Source organism: Papaver somniferum, chromosome 2, assembly GCF_003573695.1.
Source record: "Papaver somniferum cultivar HN1 chromosome 2, ASM357369v1, whole genome shotgun sequence".
NCBI classification, from domain to species: Eukaryota; Viridiplantae; Streptophyta; class Magnoliopsida; order Ranunculales; family Papaveraceae; genus Papaver; species Papaver somniferum.
The window spans coordinates 28,357,041-28,374,835 of record NC_039359.1 but is presented as its reverse complement, the minus strand read 5'-3'; the positions used below and the strand labels follow the sequence as shown (position 1 = coordinate 28,374,835).

At 40.0% G+C, this 17,795-nt stretch overlaps 1 long non-coding RNA gene across 1 annotated transcript; it reads right to left on the bottom strand.

Moving 5' to 3' along the window:
• Positions 1-6,744: 6,744 nt before the first annotated feature.
• Positions 6,745-9,095, bottom strand: LOC113353084. The gene is made up of 4 exons (XR_003361068.1): positions 7,697-9,095; positions 7,549-7,599; positions 7,073-7,134; positions 6,745-6,969 (listed from the first exon to the last, which is right to left on the bottom strand). It is a non-coding gene; the product is annotated as an uncharacterized LOC113353084 (long non-coding RNA).
• Positions 9,096-17,795: the final 8,700 nt, after the last annotated feature.

Below are 17,795 nucleotides of genomic sequence, written 5' to 3'. Positions count from 1 at the left end.
AGCTTAACAAGTTGAGCCAAGCCCAACTGGGCCTGAACAAAAACAAAGCTGCTGCAATTGAACAAGCCCACTTGCTGTTGAACAATTCTGCTGGACTTGCTGTTTGAACTGCAGTAGTGACCCTGCTGCAAAGCTTCTGTTGCTGGGCTGTGCAATAAAGAAACAAAAGCCCAACTGGGCTGTAAGCTGCAGAAGGAGAAGAAATTGAACCAAGCCCAACTGGGCTTGAGTGTTGAAGCCAAAGCTTAGGATGATCCAAAGCCCAACTGGGCTTTTGCAACCAAACTGAACAGCTGGGCTGTGCTTAAGCAAGTAAGCCTAAACCCATTAAGAGAACCCAACCTGTGGGCTTCCATTTTTAATTTGTGGGCTTGTAATAATTTTTGTTTTTCTTTATTTTTTTTGGGCTTGTAATAATTTTTCTTTTTCTTCTTTTTCTTTCTTTTATGGGTTTGTAATTATTATTGTTGTTTTTATTTTCTTTTATGGGTTGTGCTAATTTATGCTAAGATAATTTCAAAAAAAAAAAAAAAAAAAAAATTACTTGCTCCCAGATTTTAAAACCAAATTTTATTTTGCTACCACCCTAAAAACCAAAATTTTTCTTTTTCCCATCAAAACCAAATGTCTCCCGCCAAAACCAAATTTTTCCCAACCAAACCAAATTTTTCCAAAAAGTCCAATCCCTTAAAAACCAAATTTTGAGCTTTGTAAACTCTTTACTTAGCCTTTGAGCCCAATCATGTCTAGATCTTGGTCTACAGTTGGGGAATACAACAAATCCCTTAGAGAACTTGCGTGTGGACATACTTCACGTTATGAACCTCCCATAGACCATGATGTCAATAGTCATAGGAATTATTATGGACATTTTCAAAGTCCCGAACCTCAATACATGAACCCTAATGACTATTCACACATGCATCATTCGCCACAACGTGAAAATGAACATTTTGCTAATGCCTCACTCACACAATCATCTCTTGTGGATCAATTAGAAGCTCGAATCGCAGCTTTAGAAATGCAATCACATGAGGAATCTGTCACATCTAATTTTCTTAGGCAAGCTGAAATCCATGCATGTCCCGCATGTGGTAGTTTAGACCACCCTGTTGAGAATTGTCATATTTTGCATAATTTTAGGCAATCTAGAGAAAATCCAAGGTATGAAATGCCCATAAATTGTGAGAATGGTAGTCATTGGGAACATAATCAATCCTTTGAGGGTTGCGATCAATCTTTTATAAACCCTAATGACCATGCACACATGTACCAATCACCACAATTTGAACATGAAGAATTTTGTACTCCCATGAATTTAGACTCCACCACAGAAGCTTTCAGACTCAGTGAGCAAAACTTCGATAGATCTACATCACGAATTCAGGCATATTTAGATCATATTTTGCTTCACCTACAAAAGGAGGAAATTCATGAGGAAATGTATGTTGTCCCTAATAAAGTGTCTAGTCCCATTCATGTAAATGATGTTGAATATGAACCTAATTTAGAGGAACATGAATCGACTAACGACACCACCACTTTTAATGAGGACCAATATGCATGCTACCATGATGATGATTATGATGATTATGATGATGTGTTAGAAGAACATGAAAATATTGTGGAACCTGTTGGTTCAATAACATATGGCTTCTCGCCCTCGACCTTCATGAATGTTGTTTTTTCTAATACTCATTGTAATTCATATGATTTTGATATTGACATGGGATTCGTACAATTATTCTGTGAAGATGAGCATGACATAGGAATAGCTGAATCTTCTGTAGACACTAATATGCATGAAAATATATTTGATGTGTCTGATTCTCTACCTAGGTCACATTGTGATATTTCTCCTGATTTGCCGATGCATGAGAATGAATCTGTTGATGATGTTGATGACTCTGATTGTGATCTTGCCAATTTGATTGATGATTGTGAGCATGATGTGACATGTGTAGATGATTTAGGAGATTTTGATTTGATTGATAATGACGTGCCTATTCTCCTACATGAGTCACAATCTGATGGCCTTCCACCCAACCTAGATTTGGTTTGTACCAATATTGTAAAACCAATTTTTCTGAGAATGCCTAATCTAGGTTTGGAACTGTGTGCTTCCCAAGTCCTCTTGGACCATCTTGCATTTAAATATAATATCTTGGAGGAACCACAGTTGGAAATTGCATGTTTGCCCGTCCATAGCAAAGTACACTTTGAGTTAGATCTTGTGCATGATGAACCCCCAAAACTGCGCGATTTTGTTTTCAAAATTATATCTTCTGTAAAATCCAGGTTTGGGGGTAGCTCATTTGGTTTCACAGCTTCACGTGCTTTTCTTTCATGTGTGAAGTTGTTGAAACCGCTACACTTTGTCTTTTGGGTTGATCCTCAACTCTTTAGATTGTTAGTGTATGGTGAATTTTTTTGTATATAATCCAGTAGATAAAATTTCTTAAAACCCTTTTTATTCCTTTTGTATATATTTTTCTAATCCAATATAATCTCGGCTGAAATATGTTGGATTTTTTTGCCTTGAATAACGGAGTTTTAATTCTGCTTTCGCCGAAATCGGGTATTCTCTCTCCTTTTACTCGACTCAGCATGTCCCTTTCCATATGTTGCATTTTAATTCTTTCCATATTTTGAAACATTGAGGACAATGTTTAGTTTAGGTTTGGGGGTATAGAGTAGATACCATGATAATTGGACATAATTGAAAACGAACTCCTTCTTCTTTTTGAAAAAATTGAAAAATTCCAAAAAAAATTGAAAAATCAAAATTCAAAAAAATTAAAAAATTAAAAATCATAAAAAATGGAGCTCATTTACCTTGAAATGTTGACTCTTGTGCAAATATGTATTTTTATTAGGAGTCTTAGTCTAGATATTTAGGCACCCTGATTCTAGCACAATTCACATAGTGATAAGAAATTTGCACGCGCACGATCTACCAATACATGTATGGCCTCGATCTTCAAGGTGTTTGATAGGAAGTTACGATTGCCAATCACTTTAGAATACTGAACGAAACTTGACTAGCTTGTTCTTTGGTTGGTTGGGATAGAAGGTGGAGGTTACATTAAGAAAGACAACCATCGAATTTAACTGGGTGCATCAAAAAGCGCTACCTCTTGCAAAGTGTCATGTAATTTTTGTTTCTTTTTGTATATGTATCAAAAGTGTTTCCTTGAAAAAAAAAAAAAAAAAAAAAAAGAAGAAAAAAAATATACAAAAAATCAAGTATTTATCAGTTCCATCATCTCTTGTTCTAAAAATAAAAAGAGAATAGTCAATGTAAATAAGAGTCATGTAAAGAGTCATCTTTTGTTGTTTCATTGTAATAAGCAAGGAGGGTGTATGCCATTGATGTACAACGCGAGTAATTGTGAAATACCTCCAACTCATTCACAATTCTCGTAAAGTCCGGACAGCTAGCTAGATTTCGACCTTGGTTCTTAGCCTGAGAAACTATCTCTTGGTGATTAGTAGTCATAACTTCAGATCTTTCTTTACACATGTGTAGATACACTTTACACTCTTATCACATGTCTTTTTTTGTTATCAGTGCTAGGATTGTGCCTTTGATAGCTAGATTGACATCTCCATTTTGCTGTGAGCTTAAACTGTTTTGCACATGTCACATTTGATGGAATATGAGCTTATATTTTGACCTAGAACTTTGTAGGTACGTTCTAAGCAAACCTTCACGAGACTTCACTCGTCCACTAGGGACACTTAGTGGTTTAAAAGGCTTAGTGCATACGCTAAATGCATTCGAGAGACCAGCGACAGTGGTATAGTTAGGATTTCCTTAGTTTTGTTTTACTTGAGGACAAGTAAAATTCAGGTTTGGGGGTATTTGATGAGTGCCAAATATTGTATATATTTATCCCTTTTTGTTGGCATTTAACTCATCTTTTATGCATTAATTCTACATTTTATCCCATATTCTGTATTTTCATTGTTTTCAAGAATAAATATTTTTCTTACTTAATTTGCATTTTTAGGTAATAAATAAAGTTTGGATGACTTGCGGAGCGGAAAGAGCTGAAGAGTAGTGAAAAGCCGGAAGAAATTACGCAAGGAAGCCGCAAAGAATGGTGCGCACAAGACCAAAAAGCTAGGAATGGGCTCAAGAAGGAAGAATTGTTCTTAAAGAAGATATGGGCTTGGCATACCCAAGGCCCAAAACCCTTACCCAAACCCATTTTCTATATCCATACCCGCCTCCATTCTCAGCCGTTAGATTGGATCCATCTCATCATCCAATGGTCGCTTCTTCATCGTGCATCAAAATCTGAAGTCCCTGCAAAACACCATAGTGCCTAAATTCCAAGCCTTCAGATTAGATCACATTTAGATCCTACGGTCGCTTCTTTGCCTGTGCATCAAATCTCGATACTTCCGCTTAACACTACAACACCTAACTCCATCTGGTGTCGTTAATTTTGTTGTATTGTATAATCCAACGGTCTCTGCAGGATCCACTTCATCTCACCGTCAGATTGATCTTTCATCTCCACATCCCACGGTCGAGATTCGCCAAACATCAAAAATCCTTATCCTCGCTCAACACCCTAGCACCTAAGTTTATCCCACAAAACAAACACGCCCTAGCCATCGAACCCACCTTCTTCTTCTCCCTTCTTCCCTCTGCAGAGAACAGCTCTGCCATCACCATCACCTTCTGCCATCGCCATCATCCCTACCAGCCACTACAACCACCCTACATCAAATACAACCAAAACCCATCCTTCCCCCATCATCCTATGCTACCTATTTCACTGATTTCACACTCCCTCTCTCTGTTAGGGTTTTGAAATCGATGAACTAGGTTGATAGGCAGAGGAAGCTCGAGCTGGAGCGTAGCAGCATGGAAGACATGAAGAGGAGCAGGAAGAAGAGCAGCAGGAGTATGGGTGAGAATTGTCATGTCAATTTCTTTAATTTCAAAAACCCTAATTCACTGTTTTGGGAATTTGGGGGAAAGTGTAACCCTAATTCGAATTGTATAAATAGGAGCTGTGAGGGTGTTATTGAGGTTATGCCTGGATTAGCCAGTGTGTCCAGAACCAAGTTCTGTTAATGATCATTTTTGTGATGTTCATGTTGTGTTCATGTTTAGTGTAATATCCTGTTGTGTTCTGTGTGTGATGTTTGTTCCTGTGATGTTTTGTATCCATCTGTCATGTTATGTTTGTGTTAATTAGCATGTTTGTATTGTTTCTACATATGATCATGTATTTTCCCTGTTTAAACCTCAGAGAAGACCTTTGAACCATGATGGTTAGCTATTAGGATGGTTTTTGTTGAACTCAAAATAGCTTAGGCTAGTTAGATTCCTAAAAGCCCAACTGACTTGTGATTAGTGGTGCTGTAAGAAGACCACTAATGCTAGGGGTCAGTGGTGGCTCTAAGGGGTTAATCAGCTACATTAGTTAGTAATCCACTGCCTAGTTAGTCTGTGATTGGTTGTGCCTTAAACAGACAGCCAATACTAGGGGTTAGCTAAGGCTGTAAGGTTAGTTAACTAACCATATGACAAAAACTTGACCTAGGCAAACTAGCTAGGTGAAGGGAATTCTCATCCATCTCCTTACACTTCCCATCCACAATTTCTTTCCCATGTTCTGTTTTGGTTAAGTTTTTCTTTTTCTTTGCCACTGCCTTTGGCTCACTGCCACTGAATTTTTCTTTGTTTCTTTGGTTCTTTAGTTCACTGCCTGTCACTAGCTCAGACTATCTAGGAAACTTCAATTCACCCAAAGTCTCTGTGGAATGATCCCTTGCTTACTTTCTATACTAAAACTTGGCCTTGTATACTTGCAAGAGTTTCTGTGTGTTTTCCAACCACACCAGACTTCCAGTAACTCGATCACTCCTTCATGAGAAGAGAGAAGTTTGAGTATGTCTGATCATTTCCCCGTTTGTTGATGCCGGGTCGAGGTTTGTGCACTTCAGGATTCGTTATCTTTTCTTTGCGCCTTCAGAGGATCTTGGGATGTTGGAGAAGCGCTTCGATGTTGTGTCTTGGATTTCCTTTCATTCCTTTCAACAACAACGTTTGTTGAAGGCTGGAGATTGTACTGATTGTTGACTGGGCGTCGGCTTCTTCGAGGTTCCTCGATCTTGCATACTTTTCTCTTTCCAGTAAAGCAGGTGCAGTAGTCGTTGATCGTTTGGCTGCTTCATGAAGCTCTGAGAAAGTCTGGAACCGGATATTTTCCAGCAAGGCTCTGTAGACTGGGATCTTTCCGTTGATGTCACTACACCAAATTTAACGTTTAGCAACAGCTAAAATCTGTTGCTCACTGGGCTTGCAACAGATTTTTGTTGTTGCTAAACACCTTGTCTCAGTTTTTCACAACAGCTCTAGCTTTGTTGCTAATTTCGGTCAGCAATGGCAGTTGCAACAGAAAATAGCTGTTGCGAAACAAAAATTTAAAAACAGAAATAATTTTTTGCTACTCTGTTGCTAATTTTAGAGTTCCGGGATATTTTCTATTAGAACAGGATATAGTTATTCTGGTTCAATTTAGCAACACATTTTTGCCGTTGCTAAACTTTTAGCAACAAGAAAAAAAAGGTCAAGTCTGTGTTGACCTAGTCAAAATCGATTTCCCCCAATTTATCCTGCAATGCCCCAGTTCCCTGCAAAGCCCTGATTCTTCCAATTCTGATGACTCAATTTAAGAACCCTCATATACAACATTCCCACAGTAAATACTTTAACCACAATGATTATAATTGATTCATTGACATACAATGTTTTTATGTTGAGATTCATACAATGTTCTATGTTTACATAAAACTTAACTTCAAGTACAATCCAACACAAAGGCATCTGAAACTGACCCTAGTTAAAGGGAAGAAAAGCCTACAAGTTCCTAGAATATGCCATATTCCCACTGAAGCTCAGTCTCTGAGCTATGCTTCAACACATATTTTCGGTGCAGATCACACCTACACCGTCGAAGAAAGAAACACCGTACATAAGCAGTTGAGGATCACAATGCCTATTATAACTAATTTGAAAGGTATTACGCGGATAAGATTTATTACTCACAGTTAGTAGGCCTTTATCCGGAAACATGCTACTTGGGACCTTTCATAAGCTGATGAGCCTAGCTGAGAATTACAATGTAACAAGGTAGATGTAAGTGCAGAGGAATATGTGCAAAGGAAGATGAACAAAAATGAAAATAACAAATAAGAGACCGTGATAAAAAAAAATTAATCGTCAAGGTCTTTCATTACATTGTTATAGCAGCAGAAACCCCTATCAGCTGTTTCCTTTAGACATATAATTAAAAGACGATCCACAAATCTATAACCTAACATGTCAGTTGGTTCCTTTAGACATCCTCTCAACACATATCGATTATGGCAATGATGTTTCAATCAATCAATGTTTAGTCTAAATCATATGGTCAACAACTAGAGGATGATGTTCTTTAAACATCTTGTCAACAAATCAATAAAGCTTGAGTCAGAAACTCAAAGTTCATAAATACAATAGTAAACAGTTGGCAAGATACAAACCTGGTCATTTGTTCAAATATCAGGAGGAACACCACCACCGACGCAGAGAACCTGACACGCCAAAGTAAACAATATTTGAGTAGCGTCATAATGGCCATCATTGAAAAGTAGAAAGATAGTGAAATAAATACAAAATACACATATATACCTGAAGAATCACATCCATATACCTGCTACCAGAGATGCATTAGATACCAAAATGCTGAACAAAAATCTTCAAGAGTGAAAAGCGTAAGTTGTTATATACTTCTAACCCACTTTTGTAATTCCTTTTCAACTTCACAACTCAATGGCACATTCACAAACCCATTGCAGTTCAATTCATTCATTTCTGCCTCATTTCACTGAACCATTCTGCAACAGCAAATCCATCTCAGTATCTTCTCCTAACTTAACTCCTCACAGCCAAAACTGCAACTGCATCCAAGCTTCCCTGTAACCTCAGCGGCAACACTAGTATCTCTCTATCTGTTGACTTCTAAATCCTTGTACTTCTATCACCAGGTACTCCTACATATACCACCACTTCTACAACCAGTTGAACCAACACCACGGCTACAAGCATCAACACAATATCCAGTTCCATTACAGCACCACTAGAGCCACAGACAACTCCATCTAAACAACGAACATTATGTGCAGCTCACAACCCCTAGCGGCAGGATAACCCATCTCAACTTGAGTTCTCAACCCACTCTCCATTTATGTTTTGAAACATCACTTCCATGCATAAGAACCACAAGCAACAACATCAGCTTCTTCTAACTCCTTGCCTCTGGCTCTAGCCAAACTCCATCGCTGACCATTTCGGCAGCAAAGTAGCATCACCAGAGCATCTGTGCACAGTAGCAAGACCACCTGCAAGAACCCATGACAATCACCAGCACCAATCTCAGCTGCAACTGCTATATCCTGACTTCTGCAAAACCTCGTAACTCAGCTTTTAGCCTCAGTTCAGTCAACGTCTCACTGCTCCATTCAGTCCATACTCTTTTTAATCTTCACTGCCTTCTACAGCCTTGTCTTCTCCACAGCATCATCAGTTCATATCAACTTCTTCCCCGTAAGTTTCAACATCATAAACATCTCCCCTGCCTAGCCAATACATCACCACCTGCAGTTCCATTAAGCTTAATCAGCTTCAATCTTCGTTGGTTTCTTGGAAATCACCATGGAAACAGCATCGAACCCATCTCTGACTCAATCCACTTCTGCAGCTGCAACTTCAGCAGTTTCTAGCCCTCTGCAATCACTTCAAACCTGCACCATCTGTAGCTTCATTACCAGCATCACATACACTTATCTCTTCTTCTTCTCTGTCACAATTTCGCCCAAAACATCACAGGAAAAGTGCAACTGTGTAATCTCAGCTGCAGCCTTCTCTTCTTGTGTGTATTCTTCAAATCCAACACAAACCCACTGTTTACAGACCTCAATCTCTAATCAAACCCCCAATTTCTTCTCCTCATTTTTGTCTTTTCTTCTTCATCAATTGTTGTACAACCCTAATTCAGCTCCATCTGCTCCAGAAATCCACCCTCCCGGCATCAAAAAGGCTCACATTTAGGTACACAGCAATGTGAGTATCATGACATGCTGCTATTATAAACCATCTCTAGTATATAATCCATCCTTACCAAAATAGATCAGGAGCAAACTTCTTTTCGGAATAACAACCTTTAATGCAAACTCCTTGTGCATTGCGAAGTCAGTGAAACTGAGATACTGAAAACAGATCAGATAGTCGGAAGTTAGATACCTGAGTTTCTTGCACAATGAATATATGTGACCAAAGAATAGTCATTATCCAAAAACGATAATCACAAATTTGAGTTTTAAGCAATAATAATAAGAAGCTGCAGAGATAATTCATATACTATGAAATTGATTTTTGAAATCAAGGTAGACATGTACTGTGAAATAACTTTGCGGATAAAACTTTCACACTGTTCAATCTAAATCACTAAGCAAGAACCAACGAACACCAAATAAATAGTGTAACCAAACAAAGAAAACAAAAATTTGGATAACAAAAGAGGGCATCTAAAAACCATACACATCAGCATACCCAATACCTCCAATGAATACTCTTTGTGCAATCTCAACAACTACAACGCATTGTTGTTTCTTGTACAAGCACACTACAACCCTGCCAACAATTATAAACCAATTCAAATACAATATCTACTGCGGAAAAAAAAAAGTTATTACTGTAGAAACTCTATAATTAATACTGTCCAGACCATCAAATTCTATTAATTAAGCGAGATATTAATTAACCGATAAATTAATACTTTTTATTTATAAATAAGTTTCATATCAAATAATTAGTTTCTATACAAACAAGATATCATATCATATCTTTTATATTTTCTATATAAATACAATATCAATATCAAATCATATTTTTATAAACATAATATCCAATCATATTTTTAATTTCTCATATAAACACAATATCATTTTCAAATTATATTTTTTTATAAACACAATATCAAATCATATTTTCTAAATAAACTTTTACCAAAAAAAAAAATATTCCATATATAAATACAATATGAAATCATACCACTAACAAATAAAAAAATATTTTATATAATTACAATATGAAATCATACTACTAACACAAACAAATCATACACACAAATATGGCTTCTCATCTTAAAGGTGTTAAAAAATTAACAATGACCGAGAAATTCGTAGAGCATTATTCAAGCACAAGAAGGATAATCCAACAACACCAAAAATTCTTGCAGTGATAAGAAAAATCATTAATGTATTGAATATATATAATGCATTATTAATTTATATTTCATAAGGTAATCAAAGATGTATTACCTTATAATTTTAGCGAATTATTAATTTGGCACGTTGTCCCTGATTCGGGACCGACCGAAAATATTATTTAAGAAAGTTTATTAAATAATCGAATATTAATCAAAAGAATTTTTACTGTATGTAACTCTTTGTGCAAACTCAAACAAACAGACAAGATCCCACATCCAACCATGTATAAGATTGTTACTTAAAACGCCAGCAGTAATCTACATTCGTAGCCCAGGATAAGATATGGGTAGTCAAAAAGATAGGCATACTAAGCATGTACTTTCTTTCTCTACATGATACAACCAACATACATCAAGGCTAGCGAAATAATTAGTGACATTACCTGCAATCCTTCCGAATTTGAGTCGGTGAATGAATTTTGACGGCTGGCCTACTTCCATCTTCACTTACAACCTGCAGATTTCAGCACCAAAACGACATGAGAGTGAACCCCTAGGTAATTTAAATGTGCAAGACATGATCACATAAAACAGTTAAATGAATTTAACCACTTTCAAGCTTCGAATACTTCACCAAATTTGCATCACTGAAATAATATAACTTACAAAATCCACAGAAAGAAACAAGTAAGAAGACATATCTCCCGTCATTTTTTCAACCATAAGACCATTAATAATCTGAACCCACTACTAACTTCAACCATTCTGCGAACACATAAATCTCAAAGCCATCCACGTGTTCCAGATTGTGAACACATAAATCTCGAAGCCATCCACGTGTTCACAAACAATAATCGCATACATTCTAATTCTGAAATTGTACGTCGTATATATAAAGGGGATGATTATATCGATTCATCGACTCTAAACCTTCGGGCTTGTCATTGTCTAGTCGAATATTATCATGAATAATGTTCGTATAAAAGGGGTAAACAGAGAATCAAACATAAATGTAAAGCACATGACGTTCAATGCTGAATGTAAAGTGCTGAAATATAAATGAGACAAAGATTTACGTGGTTCGGCACTAAGGTCTACATCCACGGGTTGGTGTTTCACTATGTATTGAATGATTACAAAGATAGTCAAATGACTTTAGAGTACACATAGGTATGTGGAAGTAGGGGGATCACTTACTCTTCCTATTTCTCTCTCCTATATTCTCCAATCTTTTCTCAGGATCGGTCGACCCCTTCTCTCTTAGTGGAGAGGGGTATTTATAAGGTTGGAACGTGGGTCCCACTTCTGAGGTGCCGTTGTAATCTTATCTTCTTGTGCTTTGTGCCCATTACGCAGAGGTCTTCGGCATATGTTGCGGCCTAAGCTTGAATACGAAGGGTTATCCTCGCCTCTTCCACGAGCTGATTGACACGTGTATATCTCTTTGGTATTTAATGCGGGTAGATGGATGTCTGCTCGTGTCAGACAAGTGTCTCTTTGTCTGGTCACATCTGTGTCAGTCAAACTTCCTCTCAGCCGTTGATCTGGGATCTTCCTCTGGATTGGGTGTATTAACACCCAAGGGGTATTATCTGGTGCTCCTCTAAGCCATCATACCTCTGTGATGAGATGCTTGTTATCATGTTTTGATATCTTGTTTTGCATGCCTTCCACGTGTTTCTTTCTGTACACGTAGTAGATGATGAAAGGTGTACATACAATTTGCCCCTCTTCTTCTGACTTGGGCGTATTTTGCAATTTAGAAGAAGAAAGGTCGTCCTACACGTTTTATCTCTCCTGAAATAACTTCCCCTATAAATACGGGCACGTTTCCCACTTTGCATTAACTTTCCCCATAACTGCTCCTTGGTACGAGGGACAGTTATTGTCTTCTCTAGCTTTATAAATAGGAAAGAGAATGTGAAAAAAAACTTTTATCCTCTTCTTGTCAGTGTTCATCCTCTTCTTGTCAGTATTCATCCTTTCTTTGTTTTCTATTCTTTTTCTTTAGTCATGCTTGTGAGGAAGATAACAACATTCAATTTTCTGTCTCTTTCGCTCTCGACTGTTGTTGCCCCTGTATCGCAGACAACTAGCTTTTGATATCTCCGATCCTCCTTTCTTCGACTGTGGTTGGTGCTTGTCGTCCTCTTCTATACAGGTATGGGGTTTTTCATTAGCTGCTCATCATTGATTTACCTATGTATCTACCCGTTTGTTTCCTACTGTTGTATTCTTGGCTTTGTGATGAAGAACACACATGTCGAAGCATATATGCTTGCCCCTGTTCTTTGTTACAAAGTCTGTGAGTCTGTATCTAAGTATTATCCCTGGAGTTTGATGGGGTATTTCTGGTTATTTTTAGTTCTTAGGGTTTTTAATGTTTATCCGGATGAACCATCAATTATGGGTTTTTTTTATCTTTAGTGATCTCCTCGTATTCTTCTCTAAACTGTTTTTGTGTTTCCTTGTAGATATGTCTGATCGTCCGCGGGCTCCTTACCAAACCCTGCCGTCTAGCCCGCCAAGATCCCCTCCGCGTCGAGATTCTAACAGATCTCCACTTGGGGAAGGTCCTTACAAGTCTTCGCAATCGGATCGTCGGGTTCATAGGGTTTCATCTTCCTCTGGTGCGAAGGTTGTGCCTACTAAGAAAGGGGATGTGCCGACGGGTCCTTCTGGGTCTAGGTATGCTGTTAACCGTTCCCCTTCTCGTCCTCGTGAAGATTCTAGGAGTACGCAGGCTCCCCCTCGTGATGACTCTAGGAGTACGCGGGCTCCTCCTCCTCGTAATGAAACATTGGATGTTCCGCCCCTTCGTTCATGGCTCCTCCTTCAGTGCCTCCAGAAATCTTTGCCGCCTCCTCCCACGGTTTCTTTCAAAGGGAAGTACTCCAAGGGTACTATGTCGAGAGCTGATCCGTCTAAAAATCTTCCTTCTAAAAGGAAAGCTTCGGAATTGAGTCCTACTTCTGATTCCGCAGACGAAGAAGAAACTGTCCCCGTGATACGCAACATTTCAGTTGGTAAGAAGAAGGTCACTTTCAAGCATATTGATCTTGAGATGTTCAAGGAAAAACATGAGCTTCAAGCTTTTGAGGTTCGCTTCTATGCCCCTGACGATGATATCACTTACGAGCTCCTTGCTAAGTATCAGTTTGACGAGTTTCATCTATTGACTACGGTTGGAGCCTTCGAGGCGGGTCTCATGTTGCCCCTATATCGGGTGACTCCTTTTATTATGACGTGTGGCTAGTCGCGAAGGCTCTTCCACAACACTCATAATCGTTCCGTGTCACAACTATCTGGGAATTATCTTCGTTCACTGAAGGAATGTTACCTGCGAAGCAAGGGAGAGACTATGATGACCTGCTATGTTCCAAATCCTGCTGAGAGAGAGTGGTACACTCCTCAGAATTTTAACAGTTCCTTTGGGGATTATGTCAACAGTAGAAACCGTAAGCCGTGGAGTGTTAGTCTTCGTAATTGCTGCTCTCGTGGTGAAATTCGTCTTTTGAGTGAGGTGAGTGATGCCAAGCTGAAGTATGTTCCTGGTACTGAGGGATCTGCTAAACGGAAACTCTTTCCTGCTCGTGAAAGGATTAAGCGTGACCATGATTATGAATGGCATGCTACTGTTATTGAGGTAGTTGGTCCTTGGGCTTATGGTTGGATTCCTGGTCCGCGCGGTTGGCGTCCTTCTGAAAACAGCAAGCCTCGTGAAACTCCTCCTGCTCGTTATGGAGATTTCTGTCCTTGGCGTCCGAATTTCGCGGGCATGAATTTTCCTTACGCTCTTGATGTCGTTGATGGAGATGAGGAGGAGGGTTCTGGTGCTACCCATCCACCGAAGAGTGCTGCTGCTGCCAAGGTATAGTTTCTTCTTATATTCTCTATTCTATTTGCCCCTTTTTCCTTGCTTGAAATAATTTTCATTTTTGAAGTGAGGGAAAAAATGAGCCTTTGTGGGGATGTGTACTGGTTTGTAGGTGTCGAAGAAGAAGAAACTTGGACCCAAACAATCTTCTACTGTGGTTACCGGTGAGGCTGAGGTTTATGAGGAGGTTACGAGTCCTGTAAACGAAGGGTATGCTGAGGATGAAGAAATGTCCGATGGAGAAGAGCGTACCGATACTTCTCACCCTGATGACGAAGGTGGTAATGGTGAAGAAGAAGTTGCCGCGGGTGGTGATGGTGAAGAAGAATTGCCGCGGGTGGTGATGGTGAGTCTGAGGGTAATATTACCGTTGGTGGTACTGGCGGGGGTGGATCTGCCCCTGTTGGCGATAATATTGTTGGTGTGGGTACTCTGCCCGTTATTTCCCCTGAATTTTCTTTTGGTAGGATATATTCCGCGGGGGAATCCTTTGATGTGAATGCTGCCATGGGTCTTGCCGAAGACTTCTCATTGCTTTCCCCAAATGATGATTGGGATGTGCTTGGGGATATTGGTAAAGAAGATGCCACCGGTCAGCAGGCTGAAAACGCGGTGGTCATACTGAGGCTGGTGATGTCGAGACTTGCGCGAGTGAGGGAGAACACCAAAGGGAAGTCTGCGGTTGAATCTCCTTCAGAGGATTTCCCTTACTCGCTAATGCCTGAAGGCGAAGATGCCATTTTGGCTTGGCTTAAGAAGAAAAATCTGATGTTCGTCCCCAACCCTGCCCCAGTGGTCCCTGGTGAGAAGAATTCTGACGCTTATACTCGTCAGATGATGCAAGTTCTTCTGAAGTCCGCGTTGCTGAGATGTGGGAGAAGAATCTGAGAGCTTCAGAAGCTAACCTAGTGGTTGACCCTCCCTCCTCTGTTGCTGATATGATGGCCATAGCTGATGGGTACCAATACGGTTTTCCCCAGCAGCGTGTCTTAGAGGTAAATCCTTGTACTGATTCCCTCATGATATACGAACATTGTATTCTTCGCGATATCCGATCCCTTGGGTATAATAATGTTTGTTGTTTGTGACATAGATGATGAGGAGCGAACATTGTAACCATGTTCTATACCAATTCTTTAAAGCAAAGTCTTTAAAGTTGGAGGCTAAGCTTCGTCATAGAGAAGAAGAACTATCTGCGGCCGAGATGGAAATAAGTGAACTGAAGGGTCGCCTGAAGGAAAAGGAGCGGCTGGGTAATGCCGAGGAGAGTCTCCGTTCGGAACTTGCTATAGTCCGCAACGAATTGGAGCAAGCTCGCAGAAATGTATCGTCCCTCACAGGTTCGTATTTTTTTTGGTCTTTTACTCCTCGTGATTCCCTATTTGTACTTTGGTGTTCTGTCTCAGTCTCCCCACCCTATCTTCAGTGGGTGGAGTCCCCGAGCTCATATGGCTTCGGAAAGAAAGGGAACGACAGAAATCCCGCATTGCAGAGTTGGTGGGTAAGTTGAAAAGCGAAGCCGTAAAGTGGAATGCTCGTGCTGATGAGCACAACGCCTTAGCAGCTGAGTGGCGTGAAAAGCGAACACTGATGGTTGATATGCAAAATAAGTACAATCATGACCGTCGTCTGTTTAATGGTACGCTGCTATGGACGCGTGACAACCTGCGTGATGCTCGAGGACATGCTTCGGACTTAGAGGCTAGAGTGCGCTTTTTGGAAGGAGAGTTACAACAGGCTCGTTCTTTCTTAGGCCCCGGGGTTAGGGATAGTATGCTGCATCTTTCCGAGGAAAGAGATAATGCTAGGGCTGAGGTTGGTGCTCTTAGTAAAGCCCTAGCAGCGTCTCGAGCTGATGTTGCTCGCCAAGTGGAATCTGAAAGAGATCTTGAAGTGAATGTGTATCGACTCCATAAAAGGATGGGGGAGATGAATGACGAAGTCAACCATCTTCGTCACTTGGATTCAATGAAGCAGGTAGACTTAGACGCGAGTCAATTTGCTCTTACGAACCTTCAAACGGATTATAAGAAACTATCCGACGAATATGACTTTCTTGATGAGGCTCGGGACGCAGTTGTTAATGAGTATGAAGAGGCTTCGGCTAATGTCGAAGGTATAACCTCGTTTTATCGAGTGTGATTCTGTTATTTCTTCGTTTTAACCCCTTGGTATTTCTTGTTTTCAGCACTCGAGGGACAGCTTCACGCAGCAAATGATGAGCTTAAAAAACTCAATCTGCCTTAGTGCAGCAGGAAGGACAAGCCAACTATTTCAAAGGGTTGGCCGCGTCTCGTGAGGAAGCAGCAGATTGCCTCCAAAGAGGCGGAACGCCTATCTGCATTGCTGTCTCAGGCCAACCAGCGGACCGCTGTTATCACTTATAAAGCTCGATGTCAGTTGGCTGAAGAGACCAACAAAGTCCTAGATAAGATTGAACTTGATCTTAAAGTCGAACATGGTCTTGTCAAGAATTATCCGCGTCGTCCCCTTCCCGCGCCCTTGCCTGGTTCTTCTGGGCCTTCTTCAGGTGGTAGCGTACCTTCATCTCGCAAGACAACCCTGTTGATGGAGCTGTATCGTCCAAGTAGATTTCTTTTTAGTCATAGAAAGTTGATCCTTGTTGATTATATAATTTCGGATCATTTTTTGATGTGTTTCCTGCTTTATCTTATTTGCTGAACTTGTAATCAACTCTTTATGAAATGGATCATCCTTTTGGCATACCTGCGTTATCAATTCATTTTTTTTTAAGTATTGTGAAGTGTTAAACTAGAAATAACTTGCTTTGTAAAAAGTTGAGAGTGTTTGGGTGCGACACCGAAGGTAAATACCTTCGTGATCGTCTTGAGACCTGTCACCCCGCTGGCGAATCCTGGGCCAGAGGATTCCCAAACGGTGGGGGCCGAGGCAGCGTTCTAGGATATGGATGCTTATTTGAAATATTTACATGCACCCATTCCGTCGACCCGCTGCCTTAAAATTGGTTGGGTATCTCTTTCTGCTGGGTGCCTTCCCCCTGGTCTTACACTCATAGACACTGATAGGGGAGCCCTGAGAGATTGTAGATTAACTACTTTCCCCAATATTGTTAATTTATTATGTAATGTACATGCGTTCACCCAGCGGGCCTTTTGACCATTTCGTTTGCTTGAAGATTTCCCAAAAAGTTTTTTGATTGATAGGTTGAGGCCTGCTACTCCTCGTCCAGAGATAGAAACATGTAAAGCGGTTACGCTGCCTTCTTCTTCTGGTATTCTTCACGCAGATGCAAAGCTGCGCTGCTCCTATGGGTAGTACGGTTTGAGCCATTTAGCATTCCAAGGGTGCCGGAGGACCTCGCCTTTCAGATTGCGAAGATAGTAGGAACCGTTTCCCGCAATGTCGTGTATTATAAAAGGTCCTCCCCATGTAGGTGCTAACTTTCCCCATTTCTTCTCTCGTTGATACTGCGGGATTGTTCTTAGCACATACTGCCCTTCTACAAAATTTCGAAGCTTAACCTTTTTGTTGTACTCTCTCGCTAATCTCCGTTGATAATTTTCCATCTTTTGCAATGCTGCTTCCCTCCTTTCTTCCAGGTCGTCCAGTCTCTCTAACATCATGTCTGTTGTGAGATTTTTCTCCCATGCTTCGGTCTTTGT